At 41.3% G+C, this 18,500-nt stretch overlaps 1 pseudogene; it reads left to right on the top strand.

Annotated features, from left to right (window-relative positions):
• Positions 1 to 4,420, top strand: part of LOC116862773 — a 37,239-nt pseudogene extending 32,819 nt beyond the window's left edge.
• Positions 4,421 to 18,500: the final 14,080 nt, after the last annotated feature.

The raw sequence follows: 18,500 nt of genomic DNA, 5'->3' as shown, positions 1-18,500 counted from the left end.
AATGATTGCTACAATAATTCTATTCAAAATAATTAAATAGAAACAAACCCAACTTTCATTACTTGAACCATTAGGTCACAAAACATCAGTGATGTTTTGAAATTTTTAATTCCTTTTTATTCTAGCATTCCTTAGGTGGTGAATTCAGAATGCTCTTCCATAAACTTAAGGTTTCTGTCACAACTTTAATATTAATTTAGGAAACTAGCCAGCTTGAGCTAGTAGTAAAAGTGGAATTAATAAGAAATAGAGATGAGTTAGCATGGTGAAGAATCATAAATGAACACAGAATTTATTTTTTACATACTTTATTTAAGAAAAAGATTTATTTATTTCAGAAAGAGAGAAAGAGAGCATGAGTCAGAGGGACAGAGAGAGAGAGAGAGTATCTCGAGTAGACTCTGTGCTGACCATAGAGCCCAACGTGGGGCTCATTTGCATGACCCTGAGATTATGACCTGAGCTGAAACCAAGAGTCGTATGCTTAACTGTGCCATTGAGGTGCTTCCATTTTTTTTTTTTTTACATATTTTATATAAGCCAGTCACTTTAAATGTAATACAGCACTTAAAATGAGAAATAAAATGCAGGATAAAAATTCACATTGCCCAGTAACAGGCAGGGGTCCTGTCAGGGTCACATGGCTCTTCTGAGCCATTTTCCTGACTGTCAGAGTGGATCCTTTTAGTCTCACATATGCGGGGTAGGCTGGGTCTGAAAAGAGCCAGAATTACAGGTGAGAGGCTTTGAAATTCCAAATTGGTTCTGTTACACACGACAGATACAGTAGAGTAGACAATAACAAAGATCCAGATAGTTTCATCTTGAGAGTCAATACATCTACTCTCTCCACTGTTTCCACAAAAATTACCCAGTTGTTCCAGTTCTAAGCCTCTGTTGTTCAGGCTCAGATGTGTACTTCATTGAAGCTTGCTAAGCTAAATCATTAATGTTTGCAGATTTCTGTGCCTGTATCTGTCCGAACTTGCTCATTTGGAAGATGTTGAATAGAGCTCCAGCTGGGGAGAAGTGAAGAATGTGGTCTTGGGACTGAAAACTTCAGAGCCTGGCTATTCGTGGGAGGCCCTGTGGAAGAGGAGGGAGCGCCCTGGAGCTCTAAGGCACAGGTTTCCGATCTTGACTGTGCCTCATTAGCTGTGAACTTCAGCAGGTCTCTTACCCCTCCAACCTTCTGTTATGTCATCTATAATGTGGACAGAGATGAAACTGACCTGTGAGGTTGTCATTTGGAGTAAGCGTTTGTGGATCCTCATTTTTTGTATATTTTCGGAAGTATTTGTCATGGCTTGTAAGAATGTGAGATGTATGGTCATTGAAGTAAGAGCTTTTATCTTAAAATTTTATTTCTAATATTATGATTTAGTAAGAGGCATGGTCTTCTTTCCCAGATTCCTTGCTCTTTCTCTCTTAAAACTGTAGGTTACCACCCTGAGAAGACCTGCTTCAGTGAAAAAGATGGCAGTGAACTGGCTCTTGGGCTGACAGGGCCACAAGGCAGACATGTCTCAGACTAGTCCACTACCTCAGACCAAATTCTTTACCAGTGGTCATCAGGGTTTCAAAATAGGTGGTGGGTGGACACCACTGACACCCAGCTTGGACGTGGATGTAAATTATATTGTAAACATCTTACTCCATAACTGTGCTCCTCGAGATGTCTCAAACTGGTGAGAGTATCCAGAGTTTATAACCCTTTGGTGAATCATAAGCTGATGTCACCTGATCTTATCCTAGTTTTTCTCTTTACCCTAGCCTTCTTCCTTTTCCTAAGCTCTGGGGATTCCAGCCCTGACACTTGGGGGTCTCCTTGCATACAAGAAAGTTGCCCTCCATGATTGCTGTTGCCCGTGGCCATGTCCCCCACTCACTAGGCCTTGCCCCTGTCCATGGATGGTGCCTGCACTCATGGAGGGCCAGCAGCAGGGACGGAGTTCCCTTGCACCAAGTCAATATCATGGCATATATTCTGAGACCAAAGGGTCTCAGATACATCGAAGCACTTAGGTGAAAAATACCACCTTTGTTCACTTGTTTCCATTGCCCCACCAATCACTTCAGCTCCAGTGAAATGAAGCTTCATTTTCTCAATGTTATGGGATGGACTGCTCTTTCAGGAGTGAACTTGCCTTGTGAACTCACCATCCTTCAGTGTGTCTCAAAGCCACTAAATGTTCTGTATGCTCATTTCACCTTCAAACATAGACATGTAGAAGCCATGTCAACGTGCTGACCACTTCCACCCATTTGCATTGTCACTTCCGATTTTCCTCTCTGGGAGAGTGAAGACAGGGTTTTTGGACACTCGGAGTATGCTTTTCATTGCTTCTTTCATAACAAAAGGAAAAAAAATTCATCCAAGTTAAAAAGTTTATATTTAGTATAAGGTAACATTACAAATTTAGAAAAATACCCTCTGACATAACACGAAATGGTGTTCCAATTAAAATAAAAAGTACTTTATGCTGCTCCCTGTGTACTGCATTTTATTTTTTATATGTTTAAAACTTTTGAATAGGTATTAACGTTCACAGAGGTTTAAAAATAATATGCGGTGAAAAGCCTCCCCTTTGCCATCATCATCCTCCACCTTTCTAGTCCCCGCCCCTTCCCCCCATGTAAGCTAGTGTTTTCTATAGCTTTCCAGGTTTACTGATAAGTATACAAGCAAATAGATGTGTTTATATTTCTTTCTCTTTTTTTAACATAAAAGATAGCATATACATACGGCATGCCTTTTGCTGTTGTTGTGGAACAGGGTATATGGGTTAAGGCAATGAACAGCTTTGCTCCTTACCCAGCCATAGAGTCTTCCTTTGCTTGGAGAGGAGAGTCCACAACTTGTTTAACCAGTCCCATAATCGTGGGCATTTGGTTGGTTCCCATTTTCGGGTATAGAAAGCAATGCTGGAGTAAATAATCTTGGCCTCTGTCCTGTAGCATATGTGTTTAATTTCCAGATGTGGTATTGCTGGGTCAAGGGTATGTACACTTTCAATTTTGTAAGTTATTGCCAACATCTCCTTCACAGGGGTGGGACCTGTTCAATTTCTCATCAGCAGTATAGGGAGGTGCCATTTCCACAGCCCGACTAGTCATGCTAGGCTAGTGTTTGGACGTTTGCTACTGTGATAAATGAAAAATGTATCTCAGTGTGACTTTAGTTTGTACTTCTTATTTGACTGGAGTTGAACATATTTTGTATGTTTTACAGGCATTTATATTTATTTTTGTGGGAATTATCTGCTTATGTCTTTTGTCCATTTTTCTGAAGAACTGTTATAGCCCATTTTTAGGAACCATTTTGGGGAGATTAGGCCTTGCTCTGTGACATGAGCTGGCAATATTTTTCTCAATTTTGTATTAGCCTTTTGACTTGATGTTTTGTTTTGTTGTTGTTGGTGGTGGTCTTACAGAACTTTGGTGGGGTTTTTGTTTTGTTTTGTTTTGTTTTTGTTTTTAATTGAACTTGTCAGTCTTTGCTTTTCTTTGGTGGCTTCTGGTTTTTTAAAAGATTTTATTTATTTATTTGACAGAGAAAGAGAGCACAAGCTGAGGGAGTGACAGAAGGAGAGGGAGAAAAAGGCTCCCCGCTAAACAGGGAGCCCTATGTGGGTGTCGATCCCAGAACCCTGGGATCATGACGTGAGCTAAAGGCAGATACTTAACTGACTGAGCCACACAGGTGCCCCGTGGCTTCTGGATTTTAAGTTGTAGTTAGAAATGGCTTCCTCATTCTAGGGGCATAGAGGGAATCTCCTGCATTTCCTTGTAATACTTTGTAGATACTTTATATTTATACTTTATATTATATTTATACTTTATATAAATAGATTTATTTAGATGTATTTATCTCAGTGTCACTTGAAGTATGGATCTAGCTTTCTTTAGTTGTTCCTGGGCCAATTAATCAATACTCCTAATATTTCTTCAAATGGATTTGAAATCCAAAAAGTTAGCAGCTCTTGCAGAAGCCTTAAAGGAAGCAATCCTGACAAAGGCCCAGCTGGGCCTGGACCTGGAAAAGCTGGAAGCCACGACACTTCTTGTGCAGGAGGAGGAAACAGCGTGAAAAGCAGCCCATCCCGTGTCCAGGCAGCAGACCCCTTCCTCCAGTGATTCTGAGGAATCAGACAGCACCACGTCCTCTGAGACTGGAGGTTCAGACTCAGAACAAGGGGAGCTCACAGGCAGTGAATCTAAAACAGCAGATCCCTTGTGAGGTCCCTCTCTGGAAGAAAGCAGTGCCCTGCTTATTGTTGCCCTGCCTTATTGAGACAGCAGATGGCACCCCTGTAAAGACACCTGCCTCTTCCCAGGCTCTTAGAGGGTGCCGACCACTGATAGAGGAGCTTGGAGAACACCTGACTCGACTGTTCAAGTTTCTGAACCTGAGGATTAGGCTGCTGGAAGCCACGGCACTGTGAGGGGTGGAGTTGACTTGCAAACACGGAGTGATGGACTCTAAGCGGTTTTCCCCACCATTGAGAATTAGATGAGATTTGGTTTCCTTTACTGAATGGTAATGCTTCATTTTTACTTTGTCCTTTATCTTAGTGTGTACCACAGTGTTTTTCATTGAGTTGATGTTGATATCTGTTGGTTTCCTTGGTACAACTTTAAAAATAAACTTTTAAAGTATTTTTGCCAAAGTGTAACTAATATTGAAGATGAAATAACAGTTGGGTCAGAATCTCTAGAATGCAGAACCCATTAACATGGTTTTCTTCAAGATTTTATTTTTAGCTAACCTCTATACCCAATGTGGGGCTCAAACTCACAACCCTGAGATCAAAAGTCACAAGTTCTACCAGCCAGCCAGGCGCCCCCAGTAATATTTTTAGTAGCCTCACCAAGGGACACTTGGCATACAGTAAACTGCATGTATTTAAAATGTACAGTGTGGTGTTGACATATATATGCATGAAATGAAATCACCACTGCAGCCAAGATTCTGTTCTTACCCATCATTCCCAAGTGTCCTCATCCCCTTTGGTTACCCCTGTCCCCTAACCCCACCTACCACCCACCCTTCCATTCCCCAGCAAGCACTGATTTGCTCTGACACCAAACATTAGTTTGCATCTCCTAGGATTTAATGTAAACTGAATTTATACTAATATGTACTCCCATAAAAATTGGGCTTATTTCACTCACTGTAATTATTTTCAGATTTGTTGGTGTAGTATGTATTCAAGAGGGCATTAAAAAAGTGTTTTCTTTTTTTCCCATATCTGAGTATTATTTCATTGGATAGATTTTTCCAATCACCTACTGATGGACATTTGGTTTGTTTCCAGCTTTGGGCTGTTACAAATAAAGCTGTTATGAACATTTGTGTGCAAGTCTTTGTGCCAAGATATGCTTGCATTTCTCTTAGGTAAATATCCAGTGGTGGAATGGCTGAGCCGTATAGTAGGTGTATGTTTAACAGTTTCAGAAACTGCCAGACTGTGTCCCAACATGGCGGCACCAGTTCTCATTTCCACTGGTGAAGTCGACTTCCAGGTCCTGCACATTCTTGTCATCACTGAATGTGATCCATTTGTACCATTTTAATAAGAGTGAGGGGGTATCTCACTGTGGTTTTAATTTGCATTTTTTAAGAATTCTGTTGGTGAGCCTCTTTTCAAATGCATATTTGTCATCCACAAATCTTTGGTGAAGTGTTTGTTCAAATCTCTTGCCATTTTTTTTTAAGATTTTATTTATCTATTTGACAGAGAGAAATCACAAGTAGGCAGAGAGGCAAGCAGAGAGAGAGAGAGGAGGAAGCAGGCTCCCTGCCGAACAGAGAGCCGAATGCAAGACTCGATCCCAGGACCCTGAGATCATGACCTGAGCTGAAGGCAGAGGCTTAACCCACTGGACCACCCAGGTGCCCCCCATTTTTTTTAAAAGGCTGGGATGCTTGTGTTCTTATTCTTGGGTTTTCTGAGTTATTTATAAATTTTGGATACAGATCTTCATTATGAGTCATCTCTGCACACCTTGTAATCTTCAATTGGGTGCCACACATTTGTAAATTTCATCTTGCTGAACATGTAGTCTTACCTTCTTCAGCTTTATTTGGGGATGCGGTTAAGTTACTTGGAAATAGTTCACGGGTTCATTATTATGCATACTTAAGGTGTTCTATACATATATTTTGTCCATTTTTTAGTAAAGAAGTGCTTTAGATCCACTTAGAAGTGCTTTAGATCTATTGAATGACAGTTATAATACGTTCTGAACAATAAAAGGACACCCGGGCACTCCCCGTGCCCCCAAGACTACAATTCCCAAAAAGGATTCTTACTCCCGTGCCAAGGTCTGCATTTGGTGGATGTAGGGGCTATCCAATGAGTCCTTCCACAGGCCGAGGGGGCGACTGGGCAGACGCGCCAATGAGCGGGAAGGTTGTTAGTGAGCTGACAGGAGCAGTGTCACTGAGCCAGTGGAACCAGCCCCTCTCACCTGCATCTCAGAGGCTGTCGGTTCCTCTAGGCATCTGTGGACCCCGCTTCCATCTCTCCTCAGGCACAGCATCCCGGAACCCCTGTGCCCAAGGCCAGTGGCCTGAAGCCTTTTCCTCCTGGACACAGATGGCAGGGGAGTGCGGGGGCCTTGTGAAGATGCTTCTTTGCACAGAGATAACTGTGGGGCGGGGCTCAGAGGCCTCCATCTACGGGGGCTGGGGCCTCGGTGGGAGGCGGACCTCTGTCTTAGGAATACACTTGTTAGCCAAAAGGTAACCGTCACCTCATGCGCCCCACGTTTCGCACCTATGAGGAGCCCAGAGTGGGGCTTCATTTATAGAGCTGCTAATTATCTCACCTGTGCTGTGCATGGGGCCTGGGGATAATGTGAGTGGGAATGCGGCCCGAAGCAGGCAGATGGAGTGTCGGCCTTCTTGGGGCTAAAGTCTTGCTGGAAGAACAACGTGAAGCGAGTAAGTGTAGAGTTGATGGGGGAGAAGTTCTCAGAGCCACAGTCCCTCATGCTTCCTCTCCTCTTCCAATTGCCCCCAATTCACTTTTCCTTTTGTTCTCCTAAGGTCCTCTATGTAATTTCTTATGCACCACAAGTAAGTGAAACCATATGATAATTGACTTTCTCTGCTTGACTTATTTCCCTCAGCATAATCTCCTCCAGTCCTCCATGTTGATACAAAAGTTAGCTATTCATCCCTTCTGATGGCTGCATAATATTCCATCACATATATGGACCTTATCTTCTTTATCCATTGTCTGTTGAAGGGCTTCTTGCCTCTTTCCACAGTTTGGCGATTGTGACCATTGCTGCTATGAACATTGGAGTACATATGGCCCTTCTTTTCACCACATCTCTATCTTTGGGGTAATACCCTGTAGTGCAATTGCAGGGTCATGTGGTAGCTCTATTTTTATTTTTTTAAGGAATCTACACACTCTTTATCCAAAGCGGCTGCAACAACTTGCATTCCCACCAACAGTGTAAAAGGATTCCGCTTTTTCCATATCCTCTCCAACTCACGTTGTTTACTGTCTTGTTCATTTTGGCCATTTGAACTGGTGTAAGGTGGTATCTCAATGTGGTTTTGATTTGAATCTGCCTGATGGTAATGATGATGAACATTTTTTCATGTGTCTGTTAGCCATTTGTATGTCTTCTTTGGAAAAGTGTCTGTTCATGTCTTTTTCCCCATTTTTTGACAGGATTATCTGTTTTTTCTGTGTTGAGTTTGAGGAGTTCTTTAACGATCTTTGTCTGTAGTGTCATTTATGAATGTCATCTCCCATTCCGTGGGTTGCCTCTTTGATTTGTTGACTGCTTCCTTTGCTGTGCAGAAGCTTTTGATCTTGATGAAGTCCCAAAAGTTCATTGTCGCTTTTGTTTCCTTTGCCCTTGGAGACATGTCTTGAAAGAAGTTGCTGTGGATGATGTCAAAGAGGTTACTGCCTATGTTCTCCTCTAGGATTTTGATAGATTCCTGCCTCACATTGAGGTCTTTTATCCATTTCGAGTGTAGGTTTGTGTATGGTGTAACAGGATGGTCAAGCTTCATTCTTCTATATATAGCTGTCCAATTTCCCCAGCACCATTTATTGAAGAGACTGTCTTTTATACACTGGATATTTTTTCCTTCTTTGTCAAAGATTATTTGACCATAGAGTTTTGGGACCATATCTGGGCTCTCTCCTCTGTTCCACTGGTCTATGTGCCGGTACCATGTGATCTTGGTGGTCATAGCTTTGTAGCAAAGCTTGAAATCAGGCAATTTAATGCCCTCGGTTTTGTTTTTCTTTTTGAACATCTCCTTGGCAATTTGGGCTCTTTTCTGGTTCCATACAAATTTTAGGATTGTTTGTTCTAGCACTTTGAAAAATGCTCGTGGAATTTTGATCGGGATGGAATTGAAAGCATAGTTTGCTCTGTGCAGTACGGACATTTTAACAATGTTTATTCTTCCGATCCATAAGCATGGAATGCTTTTCGATCTTTTTGTGTCTTTTTCAATTTCTTTCATGAGTGTTCTTTAGTTCCTCAACTACAGATCTTTACCTCTTTGGTTAGGTTTATTCCAAGGTATGTTGTGTTTCTTCGTGCAATAGTAAATGGAATGAATTCTCTAATTTCCCTTTCTATATTTTCATGGTTAGTGTATAAGAAAGCAACGGATTTCTGTGCATTGGTTTTGTATCCTGCAACATTACTGAATTGCTGTATGAGTTCTATTAGTGTAGGGGTGGATTCTTTTAGCTTTTCCATATAAAGTATCATGTCATCAGCAAAGAGAGAGAGTTTGACTTCTTCCTTTCCAAGTTGTGTACTTTTTATTTCTTTTTGTTGTCTGATTGCTGTTTCTAGGACGTCTAGTACTATGTTGAACAACAGTGGTGAGAGTGGGCATCCTTCTCCTGTTCCTGACCTCAAAGGGAAGGCTGTCCTCTTTTTCCCATTGAGAATCATATTCACTGTGGTTTGTTCATTGATAGATTTGATGAAGTTGAGGAATGTTCCCTCTATCCCTGCACTTTGAAGCATTTTAATGAGGAACAGATGCTGTATTTTGTCAAATGCTTTTTCCGCATCAATTGAGAGGGCCATATGGTTCTCTCTTCTCTCAGTGATTTGTTCTATCACATTGATTGATTGGCGAATATTGAACCACTCTTGCATCCCAGAGACCAATCCCACCTGGTCATAGCAATCATCTTTTTAATGTACTATTGGATCTTATTAGCTAGGATCTTGTTGAGAATCTTGGTATCCATATTCATCAGGGATATTGGTCTGAAATTCTTCTTTTTCATGGGATCTTTATCTAGTTTGAGGACCAGGGTAATGCTGGCTTCATAGACAGGGACAGGATGTTTTCATTATCTTTCTATTTATCTATTTATTTTCCTTCTGTTTTCTGTTTATCTAAAGAACCACTTGAGCATTGGCACGGGGTCATCACTGTGAAAGCTCCTACAAATGCTAGTATGGCAAATTTTTAACTCATGTTTATGGTACTTTCCCAAATGCCAGTCCTATAGGTAATGCCCAGAGGTCAAGGCAAGGATTGTGAGTAATGAGCATCCACTTGGACCCTGTGCCTTCTCTTGAGGGAAGCCTGGTGCTGCTTAGGCCTCAGGAGTTAATTGTACACCAAGTGGTACCTCAATAAACCCAGGGAGAATGTCATCACCACTGAAAAACCTGTTCCCAGGGTTGTAAATGAACAAAAAACATACTTCAGAATCTCTGTTACTGCATCAGTAGTAACTTCATCTAACAATAAACCTCACCTCTGAGCAGGCTTTAGATTTCCCTCATGGCATTTGATCTAGCTTGAGTAAAGAAAAGGCACCTTCGTGGTCCTTGTGTGCTATGTGAGGGAACAGAGACTTGACTATGTAGGCACAGGGCCAGCATATGAGAAACGGGGCACTGAAGTTTTGGTGCCTTGATTAAGAAGCCCACGCACTTTTTCTCACATCTCCACTGCCTGGAAGGGACTGTAAATTTCTACTCTGAGTTCGGCATCAACTGTGGCTTTAGTCCTTGCTCTGGAGCCTTCTGTGGGGAGCACATGCTAGGTGCAAGACACCAGGCCCCATCCTTGCTCAGCAGCAAGTACTTTAGCATCCAGTGAGTATATCCCACACTGATGTTTCCCTGTTTCTCCTTCCCTCATCCCCAAACTCTTTTGATGACAGGCAGTTTCAGAGTTAATCCTCCCACAGTCTTCAAAGTCTGGAGTTCTGAAGCAGTGCTCCTTGCTGTGGCAGTCAGGCCCTGGGGCAGTCACATCCCACACCCTCATCTGGAAGGAGTTGAGGAAAATTCATTCCCAATTTCCCCAACTGAGATCTAACATTTCACCTCAGATAATGTTGCCAAAAGTGGAAATGCAGCTCCCTTGTTGATAGTCTGTCTTCTTCACCTGGGCCAGTCATGGTTTCTGTATGATTACCAGAAGACACTATCCTACAAAAAAAAAAAAAAAAAAAGAAGCAAAAGAAGTTCTTCAGGGATTGAGCATTAAGGTGGCCACTTGGCTTCCTTCCAAAGAGGAAGAAAGAACAGGCTGTGTGTTGCAAGGTGGAGGAAGAAAAGCTCAGCGATGGGAGAGGAAAAGCACCACTTAAGTTTCTGTCAAAGTGACCACTTAAAATAGCCTCTTGCTGTCTTCTGTGGACCTTTTGAATTAAGCAAACTTAGGTCATCATTTTGAATAAATATAAATATAAAATGAGGCAAATTATGGTTTGAATTTCCCTTTTTGATCATGTGCATGTATGAAATATATTGCATTTGAATGGACTTTGTTTGCCCTGCCAGTGTCAGTGTTTCCCTCCACAGAACAAAATCTGAGACAGCTGGATTGATATATGTCCCTTATTCACTCCAGAAATTCCTAGAAATCCATAAACTCTAGATTATTGTTCCCATGCCATCCACAGGAAGGCTCTAAGGATCATGAGAGTTACCTAGTGGACCCCATGGGTGAATTCAGCACTCAGAGCTGAGGGCTGGACCTTATGGAGAAAAAGATTCCTGAGGGCAGAAGGAAGACACCAGGCACATCAGATCATGGGATCAATGAAGGGTCTGAGGTTTCAAGGTCAGAAGCCTCGGTAAAGTATCGTCACTTCCAGATACTGCTGAGCCAGGAAGGAAATATCTTCATGAGTAACAGAAGACTTAAAGCCCAGCAAGATTTTGGTGATCATGTGCATGTGACTTAACCTGTTCTCACCTGCTGGGGAGAGTCTCGGCTGTTTGAGGGACAAGAGTGGAAGGAATTTGCACAGAACACCTGATGGCTCGTTGGATACAGTGGGACTGCAATGGCTGGGAGATGCTCCCTGATCAGCAGGTATACAGGTTGGGGGCCTGTGCTTGTGAGAGAATTCTGCTAAGTAGTTACTAAGTTTCTCTGACCCAGGCCTCTTTGTAGGGGCAGCCAGGACATAACTTTGGGCCCAGGGCTGACTCAGCAAGTCCTGGGTCAGCCAAACCACAAGCTATGTCAAGTTCCCAGGGGGTGGGGGCCTGAGTCTTGAGAGATTGGGGAAGACAGAGCTGTGGGTACAAGGGAAATAGACTGAGAGCTAACTTCTCAGGATTTGAGTAGAGCTCTGGAGGGCAGATAACCTGAGACTTTAAACCTTAGCTTGGGGGCCAGGGCCCTTCACAGTCTACTTCAAAGGAGCAGAGACACTCAGTGCTGGAATGAAACAGCGGGGCACATCAAACTATATGCCTTCATTTTATTTTATTTTACTTTATTTATTTATGTTTTTACAATTTTATGTATTTAGTTGACAGAGACAGAGACACAGCATAGAGAGAGAGAGTGAGCACAAGCAGGGGGGCGGGTGGAAGAGGGAGAAGCAGACTCTACTGAGCAGGAAGCCCAATGTGGGGCTCGATCCCAGGACCCTGGGATCAAGACCTGAGCTGAAGGCAGACACTAAACGACTGACCCACCCAGGCACTCCTATATACCTTTATTGTAGAAGAGAGAAGACTTGGCTTCATTCTAATACGTAAGAGGGGGATTGTTGGCTGATATGGTTGTTCTATATCCATTTTTTAAGTACTCTCTACCCTCAATGTAGGGCTCAACCTCATGACCCCGAGATCAAGAGTCACTCACTCTTCTGACTGCATCATCCAGGTGCCGCTTCATTGAATTTTTTGAGAAAATTTGATACTGTTTTCTTTATAGTCCTACCAACAGGGCACATTTACAGTCCCACCAATAGAGCCAGCTCCCTTTCCTCCACATTTTGGCCAACCTTCTTGTTTGGTCTTCTGGATACTAGGCACTCTGACAGGTGACAGGAGACATCATTTCGGGCTTTGATTTGCATTTCCCTGGTGAACATCTCTTCATGTATTTGTTGGCCCTCTGTGTGTTTTCTTTGGAAAAGTATCTATTCTGAACTCTGCTGATCTTGTAACTGCTCTCTGTTTTTGTGTTATTGAGTTGTCTGAGTTCTTCAATGTTATGGATATGAGACATTTATCAGTTAGGTAGTTTGCAAATATTTTCTCCTCTTCAGTATGTTGTCTTTTCAACGTGTTGATGACTGGAGATTTCCTTTGCTGCACAGAAGGCTTTTAGTTTGATGCAGTCCCTGTTGTTTATTTTTCATTGTAGCCTTTGCTTCTGGTGTCAAATCCAAAAATCAGTGTCAAGAGGGATCTCAAGAAACAGTCTTCCAAAAAAAAAGATTGTGTTAAAGAGGATGAATGAATAGATCTACTCCGGCACCTCTGTGCCCCATAGTTGTAATAGGTTCTTGGCTGGCTCCGTCAGCACAGCGTCTGACTCTTCATTTTAGAATCTGGAGTTCAAATTTTGGTCATGGAGCTTTTTGTTAAAAAAGGCAGGGGTGTTGTTAATATTCTGCCCAATTTTCAGCTAGGTATTTTATGGATGTAGCTGTTTTGTTGAAGTCCTTGCCACATGGTGACTTCGTTGTTGTAGAGCGGGTGGGATAGACATTCAGTTGCATTGCTTCACTTGAGCTTGCCCTGTGTTTCCAAAGCCACTTATTGTGGAGACTCTTGCTTCCCTGTTTTATATTCTTGGAGCTTTTGTTGTAAATTAATTGACTACGTATGTGTGTTTTTTTTCCCCTGGACTTTCTACTCTGTTCTATTGATCTGTGTGTCTGTCTGTAGGTTGATACCATACGATTTCCATCTCTACAACTTTGTAATACACTGTGAATTCAGAAAGCCTGATGCATCTAGTTTTCTTCATTCTCCAAATGGCTTTGGCTATTCAGGGCTTTCTGCGGTATTATTCACTTCATAGATGTTAATCCATCTGTTAGTTCTACAAGGTTTTTCATAGAGACATTAAGGCTTCAATATATTGTCTCCATTGCTGCTATAAACATTGGGGTAGAGATGGCCCTTCTTTTCACTACATCTGTATCTTTGGGGTAAATCACCAGTAGTGCAATTGCAGGGTCATAGGGAAGCTCTATTTTTAATATCTTGAGGAATCTCCACACTGTTCTCCAAAGAGGCTGCACCAACTTGCATTCCCACCAACACTGTAAGAGGGTTCTCCTTTCTCCACATCCCCTCTAACACATGTTGTTTCCTGTCTTGCTAATTTTGGCCATTCTAACTGGTGTAAGGTGATATCTCAATGTGGTTTTGATTTGAATCTCCCTGATGGCTAGTGATGATGAACACTCTTTCATGTGTCTGATAGCCATTTGTATGTCTTCATTGGAGAAGTTTCTGTTCATATCTTCTTCCCATTTTTTGATATGATTATCTGTTTTGTGTGTGTTGAGTTTGAGGAGTTCTTTATAGATCCTGGATATCAACCTTTTGTCTCTACTGTCATTTGCAAATATCTTCTCCCATTCCATGGGTTGCCTCTTTGTTTTCTTGACTGTTTCCTTTGCTCTGCAGAAGCTTTTGATTTTCATGAAGTCCCAAAAGTTTATTTTGGCTTTTGTTTCCTTTGCCTTTGGAGACATATCTTGAAAGAAGTTGCTGTGGCTGATATCAAAGAGGTTACTGCCTATGTTCTCTTCTAGGATAATGATGGATTCCTGTCTCACATTGAGGTCTTTTATCCATTTTGAGTTTATCTTTGTGTACAGTGTAAGAGAATGGTCGAGTTTCATTCTTCTACATATAGCTGTCCAGTTTTCCCAGCACCATTTATTGAAGAGACTGTCTTTTTTCCACTGTATATTTTTTCCTGTTTTGTCGAAGATTAACTGACCATAGAGTTGAGGGTCCATATCTGGGCTCTCTACTCTGTTCCACTGGTCTATGTGTCTGTTTTTATGCCAGTACCATGCTGTCTTGGTGATCACAGCTTTGTAGTAAAGCTTGAAATCAGGTAACGTGGTGCCCCCAGATTTATTTTTGTTTTTCAACATTTCCTTAGCGATTTGGGGTCTCTTCTGGTTCCATACAAATTTTTGGATTATTTGCTCCAGCTCTTTGAAGAATACCGGTGGAATTTTGATGGGAATGGCATTAAAAGTATAGATTGCTCTAGGCAGTATAGACATTTTAACAATGTTTATTCTTCCGATCCAAGAGCATGGAATGGTCTTCCATCTTTTTGTGTCTTCTTCAATTTCTTTCATGTGTGTTCTGTAGTTCCTCGAGTACAGATCCTTTACCTCTTTGGTCAGGTTTATTCCCAGCTATCTTATGGTTCTTGGTGCTATAGTAAATGGAATCGATTCTCTAATTTCCCTTTCTGTATTTTCATTGATAGTGTATAAGAAAGCCACTGATTTCTGTACATTGACTTTGTATCCTGCCACGTTACTGAATTGCTGTATGAGTTCTAGTAGTTTGGGGGTGGAGTCTTTTGGGTTTTCCATATAAAGAATTATGTCATCTGCGAAGAGAGAGAGTTTGACTTCTTCATTGCCAATTTGGATACCTTTTATTTCTCTTTGTTGTCTGATTGCTGTTGCTAGGACTTCTAATACTATGTTGAACAAGAGTGGTGAGAGTGGGCATCCTTGTCGTGTTCCTGATCTCAATGGGAAGACTGCAAGCTTTTTCCCATTGAGGATGATATTTGCTGTGGGTTTTTCATAGATAGATTTTATGAAGTTCAGGAATGATCCCTCTATCCCTATACTTTGAAGCGTTTTAATCAGGAATGGATGCTGGATTTTTTCAAATGCTTTTTCTGCATCAATTGAGAGGACCATGTGGTTCTTCTCTCTTTTCTTATTAATTTGTTCTATCACATTGATTGATTTGCGAATGTTGAACCATCCTTGTAGCCCAGGAATGAATCCCACCTGGTCATGGTGGATAATCTTTTTAATGTGCTGTTGGATCCTGTTTGCTAGGATCTTGTTGAGAATCTTAGCATCCATATTCATCAGTGATACTGGTCTGAAATTCTCCTTTTTGGTAGGGTCTTTGCCTGGTTTGGGGATCAGGGTAATGCTGGCTTCATAGGAAGAGTCTGGAAGTTTTCCTTCTGCTTCAATTTTTTGAAACAGCTTCAGGAGAATAGGTGTTATTTCTTCTGTGAAAGTTTGGTAGAATTCCCCAGGGAATCCATCAGGTCCTGGGTTCTTGTTTTTTGGGAGGTTTTTGATCACTGCTTCAATCTCGTTACTAGGTACCGGTCTATTCAGGTTGTCACTATCTTCCTGGTTCAATTTTGGGAGTGTATAGTTTTCCAGGAATGCATCCCTTTCATCTAGGTTGCTTAGCTTATTGGCATATAACTGTTGATAATAACTTCTGATGATTCTTTCTACCTCCTTGGTGTTAGTTGTGATCTCTCCCTTTTCATTCATAATTTTATGAATTTGGGCTTTCTCTCTTTTCTTTTGGATTAGTGTGGCCAATGGTTTATCGATCTTATTGATTCTTTCAAAAAACCAGCTTCTAGTTTCATTGATACGTTCTACTGTATCTCTGGTTTCTACCTCATTGATCTCAGCTCTAATCTTGATTATTTCCCTTCTTATGTGTGGAGTTGGTTTGATTTGTTGTTGATTCTCCAGTTCTTTAAGGTGTAGAGACAGGTGGTGTGTTCTGGATTTTTCAGTTTTTTTGAGGGAGGCTTGGATGGCTATGTATTTCCCCCATAGGACTGCCTTTGCTGTATCCCATAGGTTTTGGACCGAAGTGTCTTCATTCTCATTGGTTTCCATGAATTGTTTAAGTTCTTCTTTGATCTCCTGGTTGATCCAAGCATTCTTAAGCAAGGTGGTCATTAGCTTCCAGGTGTTTGAGTTCCTTCTGAACTTTTCCTTGTGATTGAGCTCCAGTTTCAAAGCATTGTGATCTGAGAATATGAAGGGAATAATCTCAGTGTTTTGGTATCAGTTGAGTCCTGATTTGTGACCCAGTATGTGGCCTATTCTTGAGAAGGTTCCATGTGCACTCGAGAAGAATGTGTATTCTGTTGTTTTAGGGTGGAATGTTCTATATATATCTATGAGGTCCATCTGGTCCAATGTGTCATTCAATGCTCTTGTTTCTTTATTGATTTTCTGCTTTGATGATCTGTCTATTTCTGAGAGAGGCGTGTTCAGATCTCCTACTATTAATGTATTCATATCAATATGACTCTTTATCTTGATTAACAGTTTTCTTATGTAATTGGCTGCTCCCATATTGGGGGCATAGATATTTACAATTGTTAGATCATCTTGGTGGGTAGTCCCTTTTAAAAATGATGTAGCATCCTTCTGTATCTCTGACTACAGTCTTTAGTTTAAAATCTAATTTATCTGATATGAGAATCACTACCCTGGCCTTCTTTTGAGGCCCATTGGCATGAAAGATGCTTCTCCATCCCTTTACTTTCAGTCTGGGTGTATCTTTAGGTTCAAAATGGGTCTCTTGTAGGCAACATATGGATGGGTCCTGTCATTTTATCCAATCTGCAACACTGTGCCATTTTATGGGCACATTTAGGCCATTCACATTGAGAGTGATTATTGATAGATACGTTTTTATTGACATCGTGTTACCTTTGAAGTCTTTCTTTCTGTAGATTGTCTCTATATTTCTGTTCAATGCTCTTCTTAGGATTTTTCCTCTTTTATAGAACCCCCATTAATATTTCCTGCAGTGTTGGCTTGGTGGTTGCGTAGTCTTTTAAGCCTTGCCGGTCTTGGAAACTCTTTATCTCTCCATCCATTTTGAATGTCAGTCTTGCTGGATAAAGTATTCTTGGCTGCATGTTCTCATTTAGTGCCCTGAATATATCTTGCCAGCCCTTTCTGGCTTGCCAGGTCTCTGTGGACAGGTTTGACGTTATTCTGATGGGCTTTCCTCTGTAAGTAAGGAGCCTCTTTGTCCTAGTGGCTTTCAAGAGATTATATCTATAATTATGATTCCTCAATTTGACTATCAGGTGCCTTGATGTTTTTTTGGAATCTATAATCTTGGGTGGAGACCGTTCGGCCTCTAGTACATGAGCACTGGGTCCATTCACGAGATTGGGATAATTTTCATGAAGAACTTGTTCCACTATATCTTCTAGACTTCTTTCTTTCTCCTCCCCTTCAGGGATTCCAATAATTCTGATGTTGGAACATTTCATGGCATCATTTATTTCCCTGATTCTGTTTTCGTGGCTTCTAAGCTGTTTGTTCCAGACTTCCTCCTGATCCTTTCTCTCTATCTGTTTGTCCTCCAGATCACTAATTCTATCTTCTGTCTCAGTTACCCTAGCTTTGAGAGAATTTAGATTAGATTGGAACTCATTGAGAGCATTGTGAACCTCAGCCCTGGTAGCTTTTAGCTCTGCCCTAACATTGTGAACATCATCTCTGGTCGCTTTCAGTTCGGCCCTAATCAATTCCGTTTGGTCATCCATGGCTTTCTCCAACCTAGCTATTGCCTGGATAATTGTTAACCTGAATTCTCTTTCCGACATATTGTCTATGTTGATAGCCATTAGCTCTGTTGCAGAAGGCCCATCCTCTGTATTTTTCTTCTGTTGGGCATTCCTCCTCCTAGTCATTTTGGTGAGAGATGACTGAACAGATGTAGCTGGATGTATCGACCGTGGTGCAGTCAAGGTGCACCCTGGAACACTTCTGAGCAATCAGGATTCCCCACCCAAACGATAGAAAAAAGAAAAAAAGAAAGAAAGAGAGAGAGAGAAAGAGAGAGAGGAAAGAAAGGGAAGATAAAAGAAAAGGTTTAGCCCAAATGGGCCCCAGGATAAGATTTATGAAGTATACAAACAAAAACAGACAAACAAAAAGACTGATAAAAGTATATGACAATAGAAAAAAATATATATATAAGCAAATAAAGGAAGAACCTTGTCAAAAAGATCCCCAAGTGTAAGATTTATATACTATCAGGACAAACAAAAACACAGAAACACTGGTGGCAGAAAAAGATGTGAGAGTGGTTATAAATTCTCAGTGTGGGCGAGGAAGGTTATTTTGATTCTTCTTGGATGTATCTTGATATCTTTGTTAAAGGACTCAACTTTCCTAAGATAAAGGGGGATTAAAAATTGGTTTACCTATAGGGGT

Source organism: Lontra canadensis, unplaced genomic scaffold, assembly GCF_010015895.1.
Source record: "Lontra canadensis isolate GAN:19392208 unplaced genomic scaffold, GSC_riverotter_1.0 scaffold319, whole genome shotgun sequence".
NCBI lineage: Eukaryota > Metazoa > Chordata > Mammalia > Carnivora > Mustelidae > Lontra > Lontra canadensis.
This window is presented reverse-complemented; position numbering and strand designations above follow the sequence as displayed.